This window comes from Scleropages formosus, chromosome 10 (genome assembly GCF_900964775.1).
Source record: "Scleropages formosus chromosome 10, fSclFor1.1, whole genome shotgun sequence".
Classification (NCBI taxonomy): Eukaryota; Metazoa; Chordata; class Actinopteri; order Osteoglossiformes; family Osteoglossidae; genus Scleropages; species Scleropages formosus.
Window position 1 is genome coordinate 24097333 of NC_041815.1, and position 27524 is coordinate 24124856.

General features: G+C 37.6%; 2 long non-coding RNA genes across 2 annotated transcripts in view; one reads left to right on the forward strand and one right to left on the reverse strand.

The window, feature by feature from the left end:
* Window positions 1-986: 986 nt before the first annotated feature.
* Window positions 987-27524, forward strand: part of LOC108932459 (uncharacterized) — a 62936-nt gene continuing 36398 nt past the window's right edge. Inside the window, exon 1 of the long non-coding RNA XR_001965998.2 lies at window positions 987-1367. This is a non-coding gene — a long non-coding RNA (uncharacterized LOC108932459). The remainder of the gene's footprint in view (window positions 1368-27524) is intronic.
* On the reverse strand, window positions 16667-22860 carry LOC108932458 (uncharacterized). The gene is made up of 3 exons (XR_001965997.2): window positions 22532-22860; window positions 21777-21799; window positions 16667-17627 (listed from the first exon to the last, which is right to left on the reverse strand). It is a non-coding gene; the product is annotated as an uncharacterized LOC108932458 (long non-coding RNA).

Here is a 27524-nt window from a genome sequence, read left to right on the forward strand (position 1 = left end):
GTATTTCTGTATCTTAATGTCTGCAAAGTATCTGCAAGAAGAGAGAATGAGTTCATGAAAAAGTGGAACTAATGCTGTTACAAAATGTATCTTACGATGTTTTGAATTCAGTACCATGAAGTATCAGTATCAAGTACAGTAATTACAGCAAAATGGTTTGGCCTTAATAGTCAGTTAAAAAATGATCTGATTAGTCAGTTAAAATCAACCACTTCTGTCATAATGTATTTTTCAGATTTATGGTTAAACTCGTGCTTGAATTAATTTTTTTTGTTTTTTTTTTTTGTAGTTAAGTCTTGGGTAAAAAAAAATATTATGTTGATGTGGCTTTTGTTTTCATAACTTGGAAAATGCATTTTATTTTTATTGTCAAATTATACGTGTAAATATTTTTTCAGGTGGTAAAAAGTAGAAGCAACAATTGTTACATTTCCCATTTAAAAATGATAATTCAATGTTGTTTATATGAACAGATTTTAGTTTTTGAAAATTTAATACTCTTTCACAACACCAAATTTACACTTCAGTTAATCTGGTTTGTGTTGTTTGTCTAAATTTAAAAAGCTGAAAGTTATTTAAATTTTTGAATTGTATATGCAGTAAGACAAAAGCAAGACAGTGTTGCAACAAGACGTCTGTTTTACGTGGTCTTCTCATTTGCTCTTCTCCCTACTTTTTCTACAGCTCAGCATATTGCTGGGTGGTTTTTCTTCCCTAAACACACGCGCGCGCATGCACATGCACACACACACACACACACACACACACACACACACACACACACACACTTTCTGCATGTGACCCTGGGTCACAGTGAAGTAGCTTCACATTCCAGCGCCCGGCAAGGGGCAGCCGCACTTATTAGACGAGAGGGAAGGAAGTTTCTGCGGGTTGGGATTATGCGCAGTTTCCTTGCCCAAAAAAGCTGTGCCTCTTTTCCCCTCCCACTTTCGGAGCTGCGATTATAACTACGGGAAGAACGAAAAACTTGAACGTGCTTCTCCAGAAGTCCTGACGGTATTGTGAAGCCCTCTTGTGTGTATGGCTTTTTTTGCAAGAGTTTTATTTTTTACTTTTCTAAGGGGATCGTCCTCTGGGTTGCTTTTGCATTGTGCTGTGTGGGATTAGTGGCTCTGATTGGAGAAGGGGGAAGAGTGAAGGTGCAGAGCCGCACAAAGCAGGAGCCGGCACTCAGCCTGACCGGCTGTTAAGACCCGTTCTCCCTCTGGGGAGGGGAGGGGGCTCAAATTAGCAGCTCCAAGTTTCTGTTTGGTCTGTCCGGAAGCCCTCCCGAAAAATTCAGAACAGAACAGATCAAGAGGTGGAAAAAGAAAGGGATTCGATTCCACGCTGGCCCGCCCTTAGTGGTGAGTTCTCGCTCTGTCCTTTTGAGTGACGCATGTGGAGCCTGTTTTGTTGAACTTGCATGCACACGTGTAGTTATCGGAAGTGCAGAGATGCTCTGTGCATTTGCTCTCTTAAATTTTGCAGTCGTTCTCCATGCTGCATCTGTTGTATCAGAGCTTTGATTCGGGCCTGTGCAGTTTTTCTGTCCTCCTTTCCTCTGTAAACATCGGACTATCAGTACCTTATCTTTTCAAGTGAGGTGGAGGATCACTGTGAATGGGAGTCTTTGTGCTTGAATTCCAGGCAAAATGGAGGGTCATGGCCTAAGGTCTGTGGGTGTTTGTATGTGTGTGCACAGTCAGAAGCTCAGTCAATGAAGAATAATGAGAACTTAGCACGCTGCTTGCTTTGCTTTTCTTGTTGTTAAATTTCAGAAAATTCAAATTTTAGGGCCTACTTTTTTGTAGACAACTAAATTAAATTGGCACTGATTCTGTTACAAAGGCATTTTAGAAGTTTTGTAACACCTGCGTAGCGAATAAATTGGTTGACTGGAGGAGCTTTTCTCTTTTGTAATGAAATATTCTTTACTAAATTTGTAGAATAGTTCTGGTGATGATGGAGAACACTTGTATACAGTTAATTTTTTTTTTTGAAAAAATTGCAGTTTTTGGAAGCTTTCATTGAAAGTGTTAAAATGCTCAATTTAATTTAGCCATTTTTTTCTCAAATTAATTCATTAGAATTGATAAAATAATATCTGTATTTGTAACTCATAATATGTTTCAGTGTATGTGCACTTATATAATTTTGAGTACTTGATAACTCATAATTTTTGATAAATGATGGCTTTGGTTCTGTTTACTTTAGGAAGTATTTTTGAATGGAGTATATTGGACTCTATAGAATGTCTATGCTAGTTTTTTGCACATTAAAATGCCTGCAGTCTAGCCTCAGCCTTTGTTTGAGTATAACCAAAGAGCCAAATAGAAAGTTTCACTTGTTGTAAGTGCACAATGCTGAGCAATTAATACTAATGGTACAGGAATGTGTAGGAGGCCTAACCATATCAGAACAATGCAGGTCAGCTGTAGGCTTGTGTCACATCTGTAATATTTTCCAGTTCTCAGTACATCCGGAGCTGGAAACCATTTTCACAAGATATAATTTTCCATGTTTGTAATGTTTAATTCCAGGATTGTGAGCTACAAAGGGCAGGGCACCACACTCAATGCTTCTGTCCAATTGAAAATTTAGACAAGGGAAGTAGAAAGTAGAAAATTTGAGAAGAACAGAAAAATATTTTTTTTAGCAGTAGTTTGGTCATATGTGAGTTGGAGTGAGATGCTGATAAATTGTTTGGGAATTATTTAATGTAATGAAATAGCTGCTGAAATGAGTATTGAGTGATGAGTAAATACACTTTCTGTATCCCCATTACTTTTAACAGTCGAAAAATTGTACTTGATCATAGAAGTAGTACAAGCAAACAAAGTTATTATTGTTATTGCTATGAACACTGAAGCTATGAAAATGATTTGAAGGAAATTCAAACTTCATAACAGAACATCCACCAAAAAGTTACTGTTTCCAGATTGGGAAATTCCACACCACATGGTTCGGTTGCAGTTCAATAGGATCTGGGATTCATTTGACACCATTAAAACAAGTCTGCATTGCGTTATTTAATAGTCACATGTTGTAAAGAATGTTGAAATTCATTCTTTCCAGGCTAGTTTATGGCTACATGTTTAATGTACTGGACCCTATCTTTTAAATTATCAGGTCTTATTGGAGGTTAGTAACAAAATTAACTTGAAATCAGTGGAAACAAATTCTGAATAACTTGCTTTGGGCATTTTTTCATTTGAACATGTTTGTGATCTCTGATTCATTGATTGCCCTCAGTCATGGAAATATTTTATATAAGGATTGTGTGTAGTGATTTAAAAAAAAAAACCTCTTGGAACTGTGGTTCCACAAATTCTTTGGTAAAATGTTGCATTTTTAGTGTGATACATATAGTGCGGGGGCGCGGTGGCGCAGTGGGTTGGACCAGGTCCTGCTCTCCAGTGGGTCTGGGGTTCGAGTCCTGCTTGGGGTGCCTTGCGACGGACTGGCGTCCCGTCCTGGATGTGTCCCCTCCCCCTCTGGCCTTACGCCCTGTGTTGCCGGGTAGGCTCCGGTTCCCTGCGACCCTGTATGGGACAAGTGGTTCCGAAAATGTGTGTGTGTGTGTGTGTGTACATATACTGTGTTGTTGAAATATTATTGTTGCCATAACACTCACTGTACATTCATTACAAGTAAATTTTATCAAGATTACACAAAGTGGACCGGAGGTATAAGTCTTGATTTTGCAAAACGCACATCATGCCACTTAGAAGGTCCAGTGCTGTTACACATTCTAGCCTAATGACCAAGTAAGGATGTAGCTAGCTGCAGTTAAAATGGCATAGCTGTCATGGCCTTTTTTTATTTTAACCTACTTGGAATAACCATTTTATTATCTACCTCTTTTTTAATTATCTGTTTTAGTCCTTATCGCATCGCTATGGTAAATGGTTTGGGCTTTGTTAATTATTAAATTAATATTATCAAAAATTGTGTTTGGTTATTAAACCATGAAAGCAATGTAATTTCTTGAGTAGGGTAATACATTAGTAGAACTGCCTCTTATTTCACCTAAATTGTCTTTATTTCAGTTTTGCTGTCCTGCTACTTGTGTCCTTCATGTTAGTGAAACTTGAAACTTCTAGAGGCTGATCTTGAGCTCTTAAACTCGGTTAATATCCTCCAGAGAACAGCTAAAGCTGAAGGACTCCATCAAGATATGAGATGAAAGGCAACATCTATGTAAATGTAGTTTTTTAAATTATTCTAACCTTGCCTGTGTGAGTGTTACAAACTGTTACACTTTACACACTGCAATAAGGAAGTGTCTGTAGCTAGCATGAAAAGAAATGTCAGTATCTAGTTAATTATTTAATTACAGCATGAAAACCAGCTGAAGCTACGAGCTAATTAACTTATTTTGTGAGGTAGATATATATTGATGATCTACAATCTCCATTTTGGTATAAATGCATGGAGATAATTGTCCTCAAAATTTAGTTAGGTCGCTATTGATCCCTCCAACCAATTTGTTAAACCTAAAATTCCACTCTGCAGATGTATTACCTGAGTGCACCAGAAGCAGTCGTGGGCTTTTGTTTCTCTTGTATTTTAAGTAGTCAATTTGTTGCAATAAAACACAAATTATAGCCATAATTTAGCTCCTTTCACTTTTTCTCTCAGGTTTCTGACAGTTATGGACAGCAGAGTCTTTGAAAATGGTTGAATATATGAAACTTAAAATGTTCTCTATAATTTTGTTTGGACTGATGCACAGATATCTGCTGAAGTGGAAACTTTTTTAGACCACACACAAGAGAGCAACCCTTTTGTGGAAGGACTAATTTTAACTTTCTTTCCAGCACATTAAACTTTTAATCAGCAAAATATATTGAAAAATTTGTGTCAACAGGACTGCTGCGAATTTTGCATGAACATTACAGGAAGTAAGTGAAAGTTTTCTCTGCACAGCAGCTCACGGTTGATCATATGCCACAGAGGCTGAAATTTAACCGCTTAGTCCAGGAGTTTCATCCTTTCAGCATTTCTGCCCCAGGCAGAACAGAATACTGGCAGTCTGTCAGCCTTGCAGGCCGTAAATTATCTGTCTCCTTAGAGTTCACAGGGCAAAGAAGGGAAACCATGATTATCTGTGCTGTTTTATAAGCTTCTACTACCAGGTGCTTTTGCAGCTTGAAGAGGAACTCTAGAAGGACAAAAAGGAACTGTGCTCTGAGTTACATACATATATTATTATAAATACTTGAGTATACTTAATTTATTTATTCATTTCTGGGGGTGATTTTATAAAATGAGGACCATATGAATTGCAACAGTGTATTAAGAGAGCAAGTTGTAACATTAGTTCTTTTTGACAGCTCTTGTTTGAAAGATGTAGCATTGCTTTAATTTTGACTAAAGTAAACATTTATGTTTGTTCAAGGAATTACTATTATGTTTGTGCAGTGTAAAGGTTGAGTTTTGTGTGACGGTTTTCCTGTACTCAAGGTCATTATTGATTTTGATGAATTATTTCAAAGTCAGAAACAAGATATACAAATAATATCTCACTAATACGTTTCAGGTATGTAGGTCTTCCGTTACATAATACCCTGTGTAAGGGTGAGGAAAATGGTCAAACAAAATTATATACAATTTAGAAATTTTTGGATTGCAGATTTTCACCAGATCTCACGTCTATCACTGAAACAGAAATGCTGGAGGTGACATCAGGGTGTTCAGGATTTATTCCAGAGTACGTATTATTTAAACACTAACTTAAGTGACTGAGACTGCAGTTCCTTTAGCCATTGTGAAAACATGCAGGTGTGACTGTGTAGCCATTTTGCAGTTATTGCTTCCCTATTGCAGTTTCCTGTTCATTCCTGTAGTGTGTTTCTTAAGCATTGTAAAAGAACTGAAATGACCGGAACATTGATCGCATGTTCTCTAGTAGTGTCCTGCCTTAACTGGAAGATAACATTCTCAGTAACTTGAGCCTGTAGTCCATTTACCATGACACTGTACTCACTATTCATTACAAAGTGTGAAATCAAAAGTGGCACAGAAAAAATTACATGGCCTTTTTGGTCTAACCCACATTGTTGAAGAAGCAGATTCGTAACCATCTTCAAGTTAACCTCCCAGTTTGACTCTTTCTCACCAGCAGTAGCCCAAATATCCTTGACTGAGTTTTGGCTGCAGGTATTTATTACCTCAAATGCTTTGAGTTTGCTAACATTACTATTTTATATTGTAATGTATGCTGCCAGTTTTTGTGCTACATATGTTAGTAAATTTCAGGATTAGTGTATGCTGTGTGAATCTGGATATAGAAATGAACAAGCCTGATATGTTTAGTACCGCTTGGAGCTTCATTGTTTGGTTTTTGTTTGATGCAAACTAAGGTCACTGTGTGTGGTGTTTCATATCTATGGATAAGGTTCTTGTCCAAGTTTTATTGTTTTCCTGCCAATATGAAGTATCCGTTATTCCCCTAATTGTTCCCTTAATGTCCTGTAGTGTTTCCTGCTTAGTCACAAAATGTCATTAGCTTGGATCCAGAATGTTTTTAGCTGTAGGAAAAGTTTTAAGAAAACCTCTTTTTTAACAGTGGAGAGGGGATTTCTTTAGTCAGAAAACAAAAGGATTCTTTAGGCATGGTGTCTGTAATATTTCTTTAAATAGTTTGTGTATTTTGGGTTCTTATGGTTTCGTGTTGAAATAGTTCCTATTATTCTAGAGGGAGCCCGTAAATTCTGTGGTGATTTGGCAGAGTTATTTTTGGGAAGCAGTAACTGTGAGCTTAAGCAAGATACCTGATGTTTCTCGGTAAACTCCATTAATGGGTATGGTATAAAATTGTTTACAATCGTGTTTTCACAAGAGTAGGATGTCCTCTGACCAAGGAAAACAAAACAAAAAAATTTAACAGGAAAAGTCATACTTATGTGATGTATCTTGGTGTGTTGGTGCTGAAATACTAATCAGGGAGAGATAATTTCCTCCTCGTTTAGCGGAAGCATAGCAGGGGACCTGTTTTCTTGGATGCAACACATTTGTTCTGGACCACTTCGAGACAGTGGGGCGCATTTAAATACCTTGGCATTGTCCTTTCATGGGCTGTGCAGGGAGCCATGCTTGTGGAAGCCATCTCTATTATTTGTATGTTTTGTATTGTTTTTGAGGCAGCAGGGATGTGTGTTTTTACACCGTGTGTGCTTGTGTCTGTGTTTGGTGGAGAGCTGGCAGTGAGACATAATCGACTTCTAGGCAAATATTTGGTGTTGGACTATCCATGCTTGAAACAGTTCACAGTGGGGTTAACTATTTCCATTATGCATGTCAAATGAGCTTAAGTAGGGATTCCATTAACCTATAGACAATGACAAGGTAAACTGTACTTTGCAGTGATGCATTGCATCTCATAACATTTAAAGTAATTTTCCATCCAGAACCTCACTATACCATGTAGATAAGTTTGTGTGTTTGCTTGTGTGTTTTTTGCCTTTGTTTTCTTTTCAAACCCTTTATTTTTCAAACACTTGCATTTATCATTGACCCTTTTACCTGAAATATTGATATTTTGTACTTACATTCACTCAGAATGTATATTTCCTGCTTATGCATTTTGGAAATCTTGATGAAATGTAGTTATATTTTTACAGTAACTAAATTCTTTTTTTAAATTATACATAAATTAGTGAGAAGGTAATTGTAAAGTTAAGGTGAAATATGTACTGAAACTATATTATAACACGTAAAGTACGACCTTAAAATTTTACATATGAAAGTTTGGTGATTTAAATTGCTAAATACACACACACACACACACACACACACACACACACACACCCCTTCATAACCGCTTGTCCCATACGGGGTCACGGGGAACCGGAGCCTACCCGGTAACACAGGGCGTAAGGCTGGAGGGGGAGGGGACACACCCAGGACAGGACGCCAGTCCATCGCAAGGCACTCCAAGCGGGACTTGAACCCCAGACCCACCAGAAAGCAAGACCGTGGTCCAACCCACTGCGCCACCGCACCCCCCAATTGCTAAATAATCACACAGATATAGATTATGCTGTTCATATATAGTACTTTATTTAAAAATCAATCCTATACATTAATATTTTTTTCCCATGAGGAATGTACATGGACCTGTTGAGTTGCAGTTCATCTGCTTGAAGTTACCAGTGTTGCTATTTCTTTTTGTATAGTTTGTTCTTTGAGCACTTTCAAAATTCATATTTGTTTCCTTGACTAGACTTTTTGATAAAATGACTAATATGTTTGCCTTTCATAATTCTTAAATGATAGATTAAATAGTTTTCTATGGGTTGCCTATCATTTGTGATATTGTTAATATAACTTTATTTAATGTTTAGTTTTACTCAAGCATTTTGGCATTCATTTATAATAGTTGTTCTTATTATGACATCTCTTTCAAAAAGAAAATATTAATATAATATGGAATTTGGTGAATTGCAATAATGGGCTGTTTGCCAACCTTTCAGAAAACTTGGAAGTTAAGGAAATAATCACTGCATAATTCCAATAATAAACTAGTTTTAACAAACACCACTTTGATAAGAGTTTTAGTTTATGCAAACAAATGACATGTTAAAGTAGCATTTCAATTAGAAGGATGCTTGTTGTTTACTTTGGCTTCTGAGACCAGAACAAAAGAACAAGTAAATGCTTTTTTGTTACAAATTAATTCCAGTTTTAATAGTATAACAGATTTTATCATGAGTAGTACACAATGGGATTTTTCAGGCTACACTAAACCAGTTTTTAAGAAACACTAAACTGATGTCTGCATTCAGTAAATCTTAAAATAAATTGTAAAGTTTATGCTTTTGAGCCTTGTATCAACAATTTGGAGGTTTTATTAATGAATCTTTATTCTGCATAAAGTTTTCATTTTTCTGTAATTCTATTTTCGCTGGTACCGTAGTGTTTTTTTGTGCCCATTAACCTGCATGGTTCAAGAAATGCCTTTAAAAGGCCAAAGGGTGTGGCTGGACTGGGAAACATATGCGAGCTTATAAGGGAATGCCTAGTTCAGCTATCCACAGCCGTTTTGTGTACAAAACGAAACAAAAAGGTTGGCAAAGGAGGGGAAATATGCTTGTTAAAAGATAAGCTTAGGGGTGACGGAGGCTAATGTAATACGTGAGCTTGGAGCGAGTCCATCCAGACGGGGGTTGGGGGGGACAGGGGGAATGAGAGTGGGCCGAATGTAGGGTGGATAGGGGTCTTGGGAGGTAGTGAAGGGGGATGGGGTGGGGGGGCAGGGAAGTGGAAACCTAATATTGCCTGGGCCTCAGCTATTGTGCTCATCCCGTCTACAGCGGCTGGAGATAGCAGGGTGTGAAGTAATTGCTTGTCTGGTTTTATATTGACCGGTCTGGTTTTGCGTCCAGGGGACCTATTAAATTTGCCGTCGGATGTGAGCAGATTGTGCCCCCAAAATAAATTTAAGGCAAGATAATGAAATGATAAAAAATGTGGACTGTCAGATGTCCTCATGTTGTTTTTTACATATCATGTTCAAAAACAGCTACTTTTTTACAGTTTTTTTTTCCCATTAAGTTCTTTGATGTAATTAATTCTCGTTCTGCACATCAATGCTGAATGACAGAAATGGCAATTACACTATAAAATACAAAATATCTTAAATATAATTTTGTAATAAAAAGCATTATAATTGTTTGTGCATGTATTGGTGTTTGCATGTGTGTGTGTATATGCACTCAAGTCTGAAATAATTGCCCCTTCTCGTTATTTATGGAAAAGTGACATGTTTCCTCACCGCATGCCTGTAGACCCACGGGTACAGTCACTCTGTAGCAGCAGCAGGTCCGTCTTATGTTGGCCTACGTTTTCAGGCCAGTCCGTCAAAACCCAGTCACCGCAGTTAAAGCAGCAGATTGTACAGTAATGAAAGTCAATCCACTTTATTGTCACTTCCACAATATGTTTAGAACATACACACACACACACATTTTCTGAACCGCTTGTCCCATACGGGGTCACGGGTAACCGGAGCCTAACCCGGCAACACAGGGCGTAAGGCCGGAGGGGGAGGGGACACACCCAGGACGGGACGCCAGTCCGTCGCAAGGCACCCCAAGCGGGACTCGAACCCCAGACCCACCGGAGAGCAGGACTGTGGTTCAACCCACTGCGCCACCGCACCCCCGTTTAGAACATACATCGGAGTGAAATAGCATTTCTTCTGGTCCACGGTAACATAATAACATAACATCCACCATAAACAGCAGCCACTACTGCCATTTATTTAGTCTTTGTAGCTCTCCGTAAGAAAGCTGCTCATCACACTGAACTTGAAATTCCATTGCATTTGCTTTGTCTGTTGGTTACAGCTGAATGTGAATTATAATCCTTCATTTGATCATATAAATGACACAGTGGTTAAGTCATGATCTTATTTTATTCCTCTAGCAGCTGGCAGTGCCCTCTTCTTCTTTCGCCTGGTATAGTCCTCCACAGGCACTGATTTTTGTACTTGGCCAGCAGATAACAGGAAGAATTGGGCCTGGTACAACTTTGGTAAAAGTACAACTTTTACACTTGGTCCATGCTGTTACTGTTGTGTTTTCAGAAATGTAAACATTTGGAATCTGTTTTACTATGCAGATTGCTGTTTTTGAAATCTTTAATTGAATTATTTAGCTGGTGGTCATAGACAGAAATTCTATACAGAGATCCTTCCCACATAAAAATCTCATTATTAAAAATAATCATATATGAGTAATCTGGGTCATCTGCATTTGTGTTTTACATTATTAGCAGTGTATGGAGTTAGAACACATTTTTTAATTATTATTTTTATTTTCATTGGATGCTAATAAAACACTGAAAAATTACTACATGCACTAGGCAATCAAAGCCAGCAGTCAAATTTTGTCTGTATTCAGTTATGGCAGAAGATCAAGGATCAGAGGGGAAAAGTTTCAGTTGGGGTCATCAGAGGACATATTGCATTACCATTTAACATGGCTAATTAATGAAATTCAGCTGTGTTTTCTGAGCTGTGTGTTTGTACTGAGCTGGGATGGCTAAGGTGGGCGGGAGGGGTAGTGTGGGAGTAGATTGTAGATCCAAATGAGAGCCATGTATTGACATACTCTGCCAGCAATGAACACTCATTCATTTTTTTTCAAAATGATCTTTGTGTGGGTCCATGGCATGTCTGATAATGCCTGCCTTGTTTTCATTAAACACAGACTTGAAAAGACAAACAGCCCGGAAACTGAGTTCAGATTATACTGGTTCTGTTGCTTGGTGGCCACAAGTATCTGTAAAGGAATGCTCTGTGTAGGTCATTCAACCAGAGGCTTTGTAGCCTTCTGCTAACAGTTTTAGTCTTCTGTATTGGTCATATTATATTCAAAATATAACTGGAAGCTTTTGCATGTGTGGCCTCATGCAGAGATTTTTTTTTTTTTCCAAGGCCTACCATCTGCAGAGCACAAGATTACCGTACTGTCAGACTACAACATGTGGAAGAATCTGTCATACTCTTGTGACCAAGAGACTTGCTAAAAATGCCTTTCCTTAAACCATTTCCCAGTAACATGTTGAAACAATATTAAGTGGAACTCATATTATTATGTAGTTGATATTGTTGTGTAAGTTTGATGTTATTATTATTACTCACCAAATATTTGAACCAGTAAAATCATGTTGACATCAAGTCTTACTTATGACAGTCTGTTATTGGCAACTGGTTGTGTAGCTGTTAGGCTAATGGGCTTATATCATAAAGGTTGTGGTTTCAAGTCCCACTCCTTGATCCTTCTGCAGTGTGCTGGAGCAAGGCACTTACCCTGAATTGCTCCAGTGAGAATAGAGAATACCCTGCTGTATTAATGGTTCAAACACAATAAGTTTCTTTAAAAGGAACAGCTAAGCAGTGGATACAATTTAGTTTTACACTTTGGAATTGTTAAATTCCATATCCTCTTTTTCTTTACTAAACCATTGAAACCTCTGTTCTTTTTATTTTGAATACTATTTGTTCAAATAATATATTTAATAATAATAATAATAATAATAATAAACATTTGATACATTTTAACAAAATAGTTCTGTGGATGCATCATAATAATACATGTTTTCAGCATATTACAATTTTATTTTTTTAAATATAAAATATAGTAATTCACTGACATTATAAGGGAGCATTTGTTCTTTATATATAAAGGGCTTTATTTTCTAGTACCCAAGTATGCTTTTCATAAAGTGATAAAATTGTTTATTAAATAAGGGAAAGCACGTGTTTATATTTTACCTCAAATCCTAGTTCTGTCTTAAGCTTGTACTACCTTCACAACAAACAGTGAAAGTATGAGTTGGCTGATATGTGTAAACAGTTTGTACATTCACCAGAACTGTGGTGGGGGGTTGATTTTGCCGTTTGGGGTCCTGCAAGGTAGTCTTTGAGGAGAGGGCAGTTAGCACAACTCACAAGCCTCTGGCTGCTCCTACTAGTTCCTTTTCTTCCTTTCTTTGCTCTTATCCTTTGTGCCCACACATACACACACAAACACTTACATGTACTCAATCACCTGACCAGTCCTGCATCAGAGTACAGTTTTCAGTATCATTTCATCAGGAGCCCAGTAGCCCTGTGCAAGGAAGCTGGGAGGGGGCCAGTCTGACATCAGAGGATGTTGGGAGAGAGCTGTGGGGGTTAGGGGGTTGCTGGGAAAGGGTGGCAGGGTCAGAAGGCACACGTGCCATATCCAGCGTAGGGTTGACTTGCTGGCCTGCCCAGCTGTGAAGGGGGGTCAGGGAATGAGGTGTATGCAGGCCTCTTGTTCTCTTGTTCCTCTCTCTGCAATATCCCTCTCTCCCAGTCTCTCCCTCTCTTGGTATCAGTTTTTTTCTCTTGTCAGTCCTCATTCATATTTTTCCTGAGGCTGTGTTTTGGGGGTAAAGAGGAAGTGGAGCTGAGAAATGACGGAATGCATTTCGAGTGCATCATCCCCTCAAATCCCGTCTCCCCACCAGGGACTCCTGTCTGTTTTTCACATTTAGTTCTCTTCTGACTTCAAAATGTGTGCTCAGGAGTGCTGTTTCAGAGGCTCATGAGACTGGGGTTTTGTGTGTGTGTGCGTGTGTGTGTGTGTGTGTGTGTGTGTGTGTGCGTGCGCGCATGTGCAAGTGTGTTTGTACACATGCTTCAGAGCTGTCATCAGGCTTTGACCCGTATTAAAAGCTGATTCTGACAGAGCAGTATAGGTGAAGAAGAGGTTATGCATGTGGTTGGTTTAGGATGTGCGTATGACTGAGATAGGCACAATGTGAGACAAGGGGTGAGGGGTCTGTGTGTGGGGGGTAGGGGGGTTCCGTGGCTGCGTCTATTCAGCAAAGAACACGTGAGATAAAGCAATTTTTTAACCAGACTCTCTGCATGACTTCCCCGCTGATGGGATCTGTCGCTCCCGGGGCCAAGATTTTATTAACAATTCATATGGAAATGTGGGGCGAAGGAGGAACAGATTCTCACATAAACTTGATCTGTCCGTGAATGCGGTCCTGTGTTTGCCCTGACCCCGTGTGGCTTAAGACACTGCCAGGGCCCAGGTCCCGGACACAAAAGGAGAAATGAAAAGCTGGCACATTCCTGCACGGCGCACAAAGGGAGCCCGCCCCAGTCCCGGAGACCTCAGCGCCGAGCGCTTTGCTCGTTCTCTCATCCTCCGCCTCTTCCCCCACCCTCCTCACCACCCGTTCTTTTCCTTCCTCAAATGTTTTTTTCACCTCTCTGTCCTTTTTTTGTCCTGCCCCCCATCATGTGCAGCACCTGATTTAGATTGAAGCTCCCTCCCTCATGTTCATGTTTACTTTTTGAATCTCAGGCTCTCTGCCACATACCAAAACCATGTGGTTATAATTTTTTTTACTTCCATAAATGTGACAAATGAAATTAGAACTGAAGGATTAATTGGCAATTTTCATTTCTTAGATTATTTTGTTTTTTACTCTATTTTATTAATTGGGCTTCTGTAATCTAGTGCTTAAATCTTAAGTTTTTCAAATACTTTTAAAAATGTACAGACATATCATGGGAGATAGTAATTAAAAGGTGTGAGTTATATAATAAAATAACCATTTCTGTTAATGTCTGAATAATGAAAGCCACATATCTAAACTGATTTTAATTTAAATTCATATTTTCTTAAGTTTATTAGTTTTTTATTTAGTTTGTATGTTGATTCTGAATTAGTAATTGGCTACCTTTCCATTTTCAGTAAAAACAAAAGAACTAAACTGACTTTATTTTAATCAGCATTTCACTGACTATCTTTTGCTGTAGCAGAGAACTCAGTTTAAACCTAAAACACTTTCATCTTATGGTAGTTTTTAATTAATTAAATGTTTTTGCTGTATAATTTTAAACTGTATCATTAGTCATATGAAGTGCTGATAAATTTTACATTTTAAGGTCAATGAAAGCAATACTAAAATAAGACAAGTTAAAGTAACTGTCATCCTTCTACTGAAATTGCCTTTTGAGAAGACTGCACTTTCATATTCAACCTAATAATTTCATAAGTCTAAATAATTATTTAGGTTTTTTTAATAATGGCCTTATCTGCTACTAGTAGATACCATCATAAAAGCATCAACTAAATAAAAAGTAACCATAGAGGTTTTACAGTAAGTGGTTTGGATTTAAATGCACAATGTGTTTGGGCAGATTTTTCAAACCTAGCCCTTTTTTGTGAAATCAGTGATGCTTCACTGTTGATCACTGTTTTGATGAGTCACAGGATATTATTGCATAAAATATATACAGATCCATCTCATGATACACTTTTCTTTCAGCCATGCCAGTTTATACGACAACAACAACAGCAATAATCATTATAATAATAATAATAATTATAATAAGATTTGGTGCTTGAAACTTGAAAATGTGGGTTCTTTAATTGAAGTAGTACAACTGTTTTTAAGAATTACAACTGAGGGTTTAAAAATTAATCAGAGCTTAAGCAAAATTCTACATGTGAAAGTTCTATTTACAAATTGCTTTTTGTTGATGAGAACAAATTGAGGTATTTGAAATAGTTATGTGATTTTTTTCCTATTGTGAAATAATATATACAGAATATATTATAATAATAGTTAAGACTATTTTTAAGAAAAATATTATTATTATTTTTATATTCTATAAATCTAATATTTTACCTTTTTAGCTTCTGTTAGAATTGTTGAACTTGACTTCTGTTCATCATTATAAATGCATGTAAAGCAAAAAAATATTTTGTTTTTGTATTCATTATGCATTTTCCTATTTAATTGAAAGTTTTTATGATGCAGTTTTACATTTCACAATTTCCCAGACCTGATTTTTAAAAATATATATATATTCATGATAGCTGTATACAAAATGTTTCACTTAAAAGACTGTTTTGTTCTGTGTTTATTTTTTGTCTTATTGTGTGTTTCCATGTATTGGTTTACTTCACTCTTTACATGAGCAGAATTTGGTTATCGTAGTAATTTACAGAGGTTTGTAGCCAACTTCTCTGAAATGCCAAGGTCATCTGTGCAATGAATTGTGTTTACATGACCTTTTTTGAATGGTAGGTGTTATTTTGCACCTGCATCAGCTCATTTAAAGCCCAATTAATTGGAAAAGCAGATGGGAGGCTTGTTGATACGACGTAATTTGCGAGTCTGAGTGTCTTTCTGGAGGGGCAGGTCCTCTTCGACGATTGCCACCCTTTTGTGGGCCGACTTGTGAGGAACACACTCCACAACCAGTACTGTCTTGTCATGTAAATGGAGGGTATTTACTTGTTTTCAGATAATTAAATGCTTTAACGGCCCTTTGTGTGTCCAGATAATGGAGACATCCTTTTGTTATCTGCCAGAGAAAAAACAAGCTCATTGAGAGAAGCTATTTGTTTGTCAAGCGATGGAGGTCGTAGGCATTTTTTGTGCTGGTTTTGTTGCAGAATGTGTTCAGGATGGTTAAAGATCTCTCCTCTGCTGTCCTGTTCTTTGTTTCTTTGTTTGGGGCGGCATGGTGACACAGCGCCTGGGTGGTTCAGGAAGACGTGGGTTCGATCCCTGCTCAATCTGTGTGGAGTTTGCATGTTCTCCCTGTGTCTGCGTGGGTTTCCTCCCACAGTCCAAAGACATGCTGTTCAGGTTCACCCATAGTGTGTGAGTGACAGAGAGAGTGTGTGTGTGTGTTCCACTGATGTATGGATGAGTGACCCATTGTAAGTAGTGTATCTAGCAGTGTAAGTCACCTTGGCGAATAAGGTTTGCGGGCTGATAGCACTACATTGGAAATCACTTTGGAGAAAAGCGTCTGCTAAATAAATAAATGTAAATGCTTCACAGTTCTTGAAAGAAAAGGAGCTTTTTTCATCAGTTCCCTTCAGTGGTGTGAAAATGTGGTGTTGCTTTTGCAGGTTGAAGACCAATAAAAAGGACATCTTAGGTATTGCAGTTAAAACACACGCATTGTCTGAAACTGCTAGACCCAAGCGGAGTCGTGGCAAACCGGAGCCTAACCTGGCGACACAGGGCACAGGGCTGGAGGGGGAGGGGACACACCCCAGGCAGCACGTCAGTCCGCCGCAAGGCACCCCAAGCAGGACTCGAACCCCAGACCCACCAGAGAGCAGGCCCCAGCCAAACCCGCTGCGCCACCATGCCACCCCCCAAAGGGCAGAGAAGCTGATCTCAAAATTACAGTGGTGATCTGTGATAATTTTTTTCCACTAATGTGAATTTTAAATTGTATCTTTGAATGCAAATTTGCTAGCAGTATCTGGGGAAAACCTATAGGGGAGTTGATCTGATTTCCAAAATAAGGTCAAATGTTGTATGTGTGCAGTGCTTGCTTTGCATTATTCAAGTGATAGGATGTTTTATAACTAAGTGTAATATTTACAGCTGCACTGTATATTTTAAGTTTTCAATCGTATTGCAAGACTTTTTTATATTTCCAGTGAATTCCATACGAAGATAATTTGGAGGACTGAACATAAGCAAAATATTTTGTGGTGAATGGGAATTCTGATGCTTTCCTAATAGACCCATTGAGCTCAAATGGTATCTAAAATTACTTCACATTTTACTGTACTAGGGAGGATTTTTATTACTTCATCACTTAAGGTGCACTGGCAGATGGACACAGGGACCCATATCAAGACAGGGCCATAGTGCTGGCCTCCTATAAATTAAGCTTTGCTTTATAGCAACTGTTTCCTCCTGGCAAAGATTTTTGGAAGGTATGGACAGTGAGGGGTCTGTGAGAGCAAACGGGGCAAGAAGATGAGGGAAGTAGGGTGGCCAGCGTGTGTGTGTATTTTGGGGGTTAGCAGCGACGAAAACGCAGCAGTGTTGGAACCTGGCAGGGCCATGTAATCACAGGCCAGCAGAAGCCAAGGTACATTAGAGGGAGAAACAGAGTCCGGTCGCATTATCAGCCCTCACTTTTACGCCGCTGATGAAGTTATAAATAATGCATTGAGCGATCTCAGCCCTCGGCTCATGAGGAAAGCGCAGCTGGGCTGGCGGGTTTCATTGGCGAACCTGCACATTCGAGCTTTGAGGTCACATCAGATGCCTGTCAGCCAGCCAAATGGGGGAAATGTCCAGAACTGAAAAAGAAAAGAAAAAACATAGATTTTGGGGAAGGGTGTCTGCATGGGCGGGTCCTGATTTTTTAGGAGTTGGAGGTATTTCTGAATTTATATGGGTATCCTTGTGCCTGGCAGCATCCCATTTTTTTCTGTGATGAAGGGTGGGGTTCCTTTGTGGACCAGGCCTCAGTCTCATCAGACCCTTTATTGTGCTTCCTGGTCACGGAGCAGTCCTGAACGAGAGTGCTGCAGACTTAGCAAGGGGCGAAATGCCCAGCTGTCTCTTGTTATGTTTTATCGATTACATTGTGGTGTCATTCAATTAAGACACAAATGTGATGGATAGTCTTTGTATGGATTCCAGGGCTTTCTGGTGAATGAATAAAAACCTTTTTTTCCCACTTATTTGAGAGATCAAACTGCTGTACGATTGTAAGCAAAATGCAGTCAGGTTTGCTCCAAATGATATCCTTCTTAATTGGTTTATTACAAGCTCTTTAATGGGTAATGTTGGTGTTAGCGAAAGATCCAAAATCATAAATTAGAAATTGCACAGCAACACTGTGTTATTTAATCACAATTAAAGTGAGAACAGTTAATGAATTTCACAGGTTTTATCTGAAATTTAGTGCTAAGGTAAAGGGTTGATGTGTTTGCTTCGAAACAGAGATTGTGGTATCTGAAAACAGTAATTTTAATATTAATTTAAAGGTTGCTAGGGTCATAATAGTTTTACTAGATTATGTATTTTTTTTTACTTTGTCAGGGTGAGAATGGGATCATCTCACTTGTCCATGTGTTTAGTTGTTAAAAGAATTTATTTCTGAAATTAACATTTTATGTTTGTAACAGATTTTTTTTTGTTCACTTGGCAATTTTATCATATGTAATGCAAATGAGAAAGAAAAGAACACATTTTTGTTTAAATAGCTAAGATGGAACTCGGAAGCAATGAATCAAATGTTTTAATAGTGCTTTTTCTTATTAGTTATTATTATTGTTACTAGTTTTGTTGTGGTTCATGTTCAGACTTTACATTATAGCTCAGAATCTACACTCCAAAAGTTTGCCTATTATTGGTAATTTAGTGACTATCAAAGGAAATTTAATTTCCTACAGTTATCTGTAGTGGTGATATTTTTTTTCATGATTGATTTTCATGTTCGTCAAATGATAAAAAAGCCATTTGGATTAGGCTTTAAATGCATGCAAAGAAAAATCTCATTTATATTTTCAGATTTTTCCAGTTATGGTGGTGGAGTGTTTTGCCATTTACATATCCCACAAGAAAATTCTCCTGCAACTCTGAGCCCAACCCGTTTATTCCCCCATTCAGAGCCATCCAACCGTGTGTTTCTTGAGCACAATAGAAAATTTGAAAGCCAAACTTAATGGTCTTACATTTTGTAATAGCTTTATTTTTTAGAAAGTATACTTCAGTTTAAAATACACGTGCTATTCGCCAGGTTGATTTCGCCATTGTAGTGGTAGGATGACCGTCACATTGACCGCATGTGATGGTTACAACTCAGAGTACCTCTGTCTATTCGCGCGAAGGCTGCCACCATTGAGTATCACCAGTGTGGGAAGGGAACAATTCACAGGAAAGGCTTAGACATTGAGCCGGCACGGCCCCTGACTCCATTTTCAGCTTTTGTTCCCGCCCGGGTGGCACTCTGCGTGTGGTAGCTTCGTCTCCAGGCTGACCTGTCTGTTCCAATCAAAAGCCCCCCAATCCACTTACCCACCCATTTCTCCTGCATTTGAGACGTCATCCTGAACCTGCAGCCTCTCACACTTTGTGCCCCTTCACTCTACTTCACTAGAGCAATAAGGATTTTTGTTTCAGAAATAATGCATGGAAAATGTGTGTACTGAATTGTTCGAGAACTTGCATGAAAGTTACCTGTGTAAATTAAGCTATAGATTAAATTGCATCTCTCCAAGTTGTCTGTGCTGTGGCTGCCAACAGCAGAAATAAAATTAAGTTTAGAATTATATTTATTCATTTCACAGATGCTTTTCTCTAAAGTGACTTGTGAGCCAATGGATACAAAAGAGCGTTCAACAACAGAGAGGGAGGGCTTCAGATACATGACCATAAAAGTCCCATTTGTTTGTTAGGTCGGTGTTTTCTGTGCATAGAATAATTTCATTTTATGTTATTATTTTAGATAATTCTGTCATTCTTAATTGTTTTTTTTTTAAAGAAAAATTTAAAAAAATGAGAAGATGTAATTTGGGGATTTTATAGTCATGGAACAAATTATAGTAATGGAAAAATCTTGAGGTATCAAATACGTTTTGCAAAATACCTTTTTTTGGTTAATATCTGTATGAACAGTACAAAGCTTCCCTTTGCTTATAATGCTTAAATCTCTGTTTTCTTAACTTTTCAGATTCATTTTATAAATGTAGTTTAAATGATTTAAGAAATGATAAACACTGAATTGAGATACAAGGTTCAAGTAAAAGATTTTTCTAGACTTGGGTTTGAAAAGATGTATGTGAAATGTTAGAATCCTTTCACATAAAATGAATAAGTTTGATAAGTAAATATTGTTCCTACTAGATGAACTGATTTAATATTAAATTGTTTCAAAACGTACAGTAATTCCAGTTAATAAATTAGCACTTTCATATTTAGTTCTGTTCATATTTTTCTAAACAAACTTTTTTATTGCAAAAATGTGCAAAATGTATGCAAAAATGTGAAGAAAAAGTAGTTTTCCCATCTATTAACATATTTTAAAAAATTTTAACTGATGGCATTTATCATTATTTTTAACAGTATATAGTATTTTCTTCTCAGAAAGCCAGCAATGTTGTACAAATGGTCTGTAATTTCTGCAGTAAGGAATGAAGAATATATGTAGGTTAGAACTTTTGGTGGGAGTTTTACATAGAAATTTTAGCATCGTAATAACAAATACGCAAAAGCCGTACTATATTGAGCTAATTTTTTGTGTTTTTCTTTTTTATTTTCCTTTATTTGAAATTTGCGGGCGTGTGTGTGTGTGTGTGTGTGTGTGTGTGTGTGTGTGTGTGTGTGTGTGTGTGTGTGCGTGTACTTGTATTTATCCTATAAATATAGGTCTATATGACATCAGGATGTTGTTCATTTACTGCTTTTTTAGTTGAAGAGAATTTTATTTTTTTCAGTTTGTTGTTTATTTAGGTATGTTTTATTTTAACATTTGGTAGAAAAGAATTTTAAGCCTGACTAACATTGCTGCTGTAAAATATATTTTAGTTTAGCGTAGCTCATTTGTAATGCCCTTGCCTATTTTTTCCATTCATGTATCCAGTTAAAATGTGTTCTACTTTTAATTACACTGGACATTGGCAGTTCTCCTGTATTTTTCTACCTGTCCGGCTTGTAGCCTTATCTAGGCAGCCTAAAATTTCCCATGATGGTCTTTTCACCCCAGTTGTCCTTTTCCTTATGCTGCCTTTGAATTTGATTTACTTTTTTCCTTTTTGTTTCTGTCTTTAGTCCACCCCCCACCCCCACACACATCCATAGCAACGAGTCTTGAGTGTAGTTTGGTAACCTTGTAATTCTTTTATTTCAGTCCAAAATGGAGAAGAAAAAACACACGGTTAGGTGATCCTAACACAACACAAATGCTAGAATCCCCACTAGGATGCAATGAATGTTAAATATTTTTTTATTTTTCTGTTATTTCACAAGTGCCATCCTGTAGTGTTATTAAGTTCTTGGACTAATCTTTGAACAGCCTTTCGCAATTTGTTTTATTAATACACAACTGAATATACAAACTGTACAAAGGTTTTAATTCTGTAATGGTCAAACTTATATCTCTGAACATTTTTTGGCCTTAATGGTTGTGTGATATAGCTTCTTGTCAACAGATTTGTACATATCATCACTGTACAGGCAAATGGAGTGTTTACATTACATTACATCTTCTCAGTTGATTTATTGATAATTTAATAAGGAGTCGTTGGCCTACATTACATACAAAATAAGGCAGTGCTGATGTAGCCAAATGAGTTTAGTATAGTCAACATGTGCTGTCTGTATTATTCAGAAAATCAGTTATTTTTTTCTCAGTGCCTTATTTCTAATGACTTAATACAAATTTATTTCAAAAAGCATATATACATTATTAAATATATTGCTATTTAATATAAGGGACTCACCTTGTGAAGGAACTTCAGAATTCCTAGAACATAAATGAGAAGTAATCAAATAAAAAACAATGTATTTTGTAATATATTTTCACATATTCCAGCGTGTATTCGTCCTGGTGGTAAAGAAAGCAGTTTCAATTTGAAAAGCAGTAACTTTGCAATAAATAATTTTCCACTATAAATAAACAATGCTATGAATTAAACTAATAATTATTGTACATCATAGTATTTATTGTTATACTTTTTGCTTTTTACAGTTTAATATTTTCAAGTTTAACATTATCATTAGGGTATATTAGTGGCAGTGTTTCAAACTGAGACACATATATGCATAAAAACTAAAAAAATATGAAAAAATTATGTTTTTAAGTAAAAAAATTACAAGTTAGTGCCATTTTCATGTCTTGAACTTTGTAGTCAAACTCTTTCCAAGTGCAAATAAAAGTTATAACAAGACAGTAATTACAAAGATGATCTGAAAATCCCACACACAAAAAGTAGAGGTGAGAGAGGGAGTGAGGGAGGGAGAGAGAGAGACACGTTTGGCTCACAACACAGGTTTGAACAGAAAAATGCTTGCTAAGCTATCTGTTTCACACATGCACCGACAGAAGGTTCGATATTCATTCGATCGATGAGTGAAAAGGCACAATGGCAAAATCGGACGGGGCTCCTTTTCAAATACAGATCTCCGATGTCCCCCCCCGCAGTCTGCAGTCGCGCGGCTGGTGGTGCTGAAGCTTGAGAGTGCAAAGGGGGGTTACCTCAAGGCTGCTCCCTGGACCGTGCAAACAAGTCTAGACCGGTGACCTGCCGGACCGCTCCCTTTGAAGAAGAGGCAAGTTCGGTCACGGCGAAGAAAGACCGAGGCGTACCCCCCATCACAATGGGGAGCAGACCCGTGACTGCCAGGAGGTAAGGAGGGCAGGGAGACCAGGCATCTGCTTCCATGGTTACGGGCCGAGTATGAAAACCTCGCTATTCAGGAGGGTCCGTTCTCATGCTCCCGCACCGAGCAGTGTCGCACATTGTGAGCGAAGGCGGCCCTCAGACGATATCCACATGAGCGGGACCCGGTTCTTTCAGAGTGAAATGAAACATTAGTGCACAGCCGTTTGCGAGGGAGAGAGGAAAAAGAGGGGGAGAGAGAGAGAGGATGAGCGGGTGTCACATGATGCCTTCTGAAGTCTAGAAGCCGTTATTTCAGAATAACTTATTTCTCTGTCCTGTGTGCATGATTTGTACCCGTTATTTCTTTTAGGTGTACATTGCTTTTTGGGCTAATGAAGAAATATGTTTTCTTCAAGGTTCTGTTGTGAAAGGCTAGGGGTCAAGGTTTGTGTGACAGGGCCAAAAACTCTATTGTTAAAATTTTCCTCGGTGGGATTGGCTTTTCAATTAGGATTCCGCTTGCCTTTCAGCTCTCCAATCTTATTATAAGTTTGACAGAGCATGAGAGTAATGTATTTCCAGCTGCCAAACCGCTTTTTCTGTCTCTATTTTCTTTTATAATTCTTTTAGTAAAACTTTTACCTTTCTAACAAGGTAATAAAAGCGCAAATCACTGAATGGTTTCATCCTTGTGTTTTTGTAACATTTTTAAACGCATCTAAAAATGTGGCCAGAAAACATTTCATTCTCATACTCCACTGTAGTTTTTCTAAGGTTAAGGCTGACAATTGATTTTTTTAAATTACTTTTTTCTTGTTATGTTTAAGCATTAAAAAATTATTTAATCCAGATTTTAACTTTATAATGGTTCTGGGCTGAAAATGCTATGTGGAACTAATTAAACATCTATTGTAGAGTACTATGAAGTAAGATAGCTGATTTAAACTCTTCAAATTATTTATTTATAGATGAAAAGAGCTACAGTGAGAATAAGGTTTTATTTTATGAGTATCAACGACTCATTGCTGTATAACGGCTGATGAATGTTAGTGGCATTATGGACGTTGGTTTGCTTTTAAAAGGAGCGCAGAGAAGCTTGTTGCCGTGCAGGTGGGCGTTGCGTTTCCCTGTTCCGGGGGTTTTGTTTCGGAATGTTGGATATTCCTCGGCAGCTGACAGTGACCCTCGCAAGCTCACAATAAGCAAACAGATGGCTGCCTTCTAGGGACGGGGACAGGAGCTGTGGATTTGCCCCAGGATCGTGGGAAAGCCTTTGGCTGAGTACACCTGCTCAAAGGCCTGGCCCGGATTAATACAAATAAAAACATTAAAGCCAAAATAATGCAGGAGGGAAGAAAAGGCAAATGTGGGGCTTAATATTCGCAATCAATGGCGCCTTATGGGCCAAGAAGGAGGCAAAAAGGCATAAGTAAATGGTGATAAAATCCATTAAAATTTTGTCGCATTCATAAGAAGGCTATATTGGTCATTGTCTTTTGCCATTGTTTAGGAACAAAATATAAAACCCGCATGAGGTGGTATTATATATATTTCATAGTTTATATATAAATTTACATAATTTGGTATTATAGCTTAATTTTCTACTGCTGTGGCCTTGACTTCTTTCTTTAAATATATGCAGTTTTTTCATTCAAAACAGATTTTATTCTCTTCAATCATTCAGTTTTAGAATTAGAATATTTAATTGTTGGCTATTTTCTTACGGACCACTTTTTTTCATTTTGTCATCCAAAGCTCTCAGGAATCTCATTTTGTCAAATCTCTCCTCATGCTTGATATGGGGCTTTAACAGCTTCCCACTTTTTTGTTCTTTGCAGTTTACTAACAGTAAGAGAAAGGAGAACTGCTTCTAAAGGCTCCAAATGCAGATCTCTTTTTATTCTCTCTTTCTCCAGCACTTCTGAGTTGGGAGATTAGGTGATTTTTAGCAAAAAAATCCATCTTTTCTATTGTCTTGAAAACTTTGTGGATGTGCAAAATACTAAATGCATTTATTTTCGATAATGCATTTAATCTGGCATTCCATAAGTGTAAAATGAGCAATTAACACCTTTTAGCTGAGTGCATTTTTTTTTTTAGCTTTTTATATGCAGGTAATAGAGGGTGCATAGAGAGTGTATCGACCATCTTTCAGTTCCCCTGGAATCATTAATAGTATTTTAGATATGCAGGCAGTTATTGATAGTGATCAGCAGACACTGGGGATCTCTGGCACTCACATCACGGACAGGAGGGAAGCGGCAGACTTTTAATTGTCAGGAAAATAAACGGCACTGGGGAAGGATCGGCATCTTCCTTCTATTTCTGCTCACTATCGACAGCAATAGTTTTTTTCATTTACTTAGATATATTTTTGGGAGTTAAAATGGAAGCAAATATTGCTATTCATTGTTAAAGTGGGAAATAGTCCTTCATTTATGACAAAATAAGAGACTACAAAAGTAATCTTTTATGTGATGAATTCTGGATACTCTGAAAGGAATATTGTTCTTTCATAACCTCGTGTTTGAGTTTTCTCAGACTTGATTTACAGTTTTTATTATTGCTGATTAGCACTGAGACTGAACTTTAATGTTTGTCAGCAATAGCATTGGAATGAAACCAGAGCACTAACGTCAAATCCCCTCATTCAGGACTCTCCAACTTGAAGAGTTTTGTATGAAGATACAGATTACATTACGAAGCATATTTACCGTCATTTCTATCCTTATCCTCTTTTTACCTCGGCAGTCATGCTGGTGGAAGTCTGTTTAGGATTAGTGCCAAAAAATGATAAAAGCACACAATAGTTAATAGGTGGATGCAGTCCTGTAGGGGTAAATTAAGAGAAATTAAGAGTATTGATGTTAACCCATTAACCTAACAAAAACATTGTTTGACTTATAAAATGGCAAAGTGTCATTTCACATGGCAAGGTTAACTATCAGTACTGTCCAGAAAAGCAATGGTAGGTTTTTACCTGAAGATAAAGTATAGCAGGCATCTAACCAGAGCACAGTGGAGCAGATGCAAGCTATTAAAGAATAAGAAATAAGAAAAAGCTACATTTTCAGTTCCAGCATTAAATCTCAATGACGTATTTTCTGATAACTCCACAAGACCTAAACATGGTCTCTTTCATTTTTGTTAAAGTCAGTGACGGGTTCTGACTGCAGCAAATGTATGCAGAATAGGCTTGTGACCGACACACTCATCACAGGAGACCTGTGCTTCCAGACAGTGGTCTAATCAAGGGAGTTGGAGTCTCTTTTTTTTGGTATGGCCAGAAAAGAAGACTGAGAAAGCAATATTGATAGGATAGGAAAAGGACAAATTATTTAGCTTTGTAGGACTGAAATACAGCCTTCTCATTTGGATTTTGTGTGTTTCAAATGTGATCTGTATTATTTCATAAAGTAGTTAATGTAAATGGGTTTTCTTGAAGAACACTGCTTTGAGTTTGAAGGATTGTTGAAGTTCTTGTCAACACCAATATTGTTCTGAAGAATTTACCCTCAGACATGACACTGTTTATATTACAGGCCTAATGGATTAAGGAGTGATTGCATGTTTTAAGAAAAAACTAAACTTGGCTTAACTATTGGGAAAACAACACTGGATGGGAAAACTGCATAAAAGCTCTGGATTGAAGTGTTTGGAATACAGCAGAGCCGTTGACTCTTAGAGTAAAAAATTAACGCCCAGAGGAAAAACAAGGACGAGCTCTGAATGGGATGAAATGACCAGAGCAAGAATTTTGGTGGCATTACATGTGAAGACAGGAAGGAAAACAACTCAAACTCGTGGACCGGGACAAGAGGAGGGATCCCAGTAGACAGTCAGCAGACTATTTCACTACTGTCCTAACGGATGATATTGTAAATCAGCATGGAATACTCTATTTTGGTTAAATAGGGTTTAGCTAATCTATGTAAGTAAGTTTAAATACATAAGTGGCAGTAAGCAGTACGCACAGATAGTATTTTTTTTTTTTACTATTTAAAATAATCCTGTCTGTTAATCCCTAATGTTTGTTTTCTGAATTTTGTGGTTTCGTAATTGTAGCAGTGCTGGCAGAATAAAGCAGTCTAATACATAAAAAAGTTAATATACTAGGGAATTTAAGGAATCCTAAATTCAGAAACTGGTGCTTCAATGAGCTCCTGATTAAATTAACAAAAATATTTGCATTCTCTGTGCAGGTTGTTGTGGCTTTGACATAACAGTGGAAAGAAAAGCAGTTCGTCGCATACGCAAAAAACCACCAAGAATGTCTTTGTATGGATGTACACACTGGAGGGACAAAATATCGATATCATCACCTGGGTCATGGTTCTAATTTGTCCTAAGGAGAAAATTTTTTTTTTTTTCAAAAAAAAAAAAACAAAAAAACTGTATTTCTTGGATATGTATTTTTGCAGTCATGAAAGATGAGATGACTCTTTAAAAAAGCACTTAACCCTGTTCCCTGATCCTTTCTATCAAGGAATCTTTGTGCTGTTTGAGGTTTATGTCATGAATTTTCCTTTTGTTCCATATAACAAAAATTGTAAAAAAGCACTTGTGTTATTCCAAAGAACTAAAGAAATCTTCATAATTTGTTAAGCAGCAGCAATCTGTAAAAGGAACATTTCAGAAGTATACAAATGTTTCAGAGGAGCAAGACCAGTATAATATACTTTAGTAGTTCCTTTAATGTATGCAATATATTTTTGGTGTGACTGTGAACCCACTGACCTCGTCAGCCTCTTCTCCGACGTCGTTGTTCAAAGAGGTAATGGAAGTGACCCCTGCACAGATGTTGCTTGGTTGACCTGACCGTGGCACCACAAAACACAGATCAGCCATGCCTCCCCTTGTACTCCC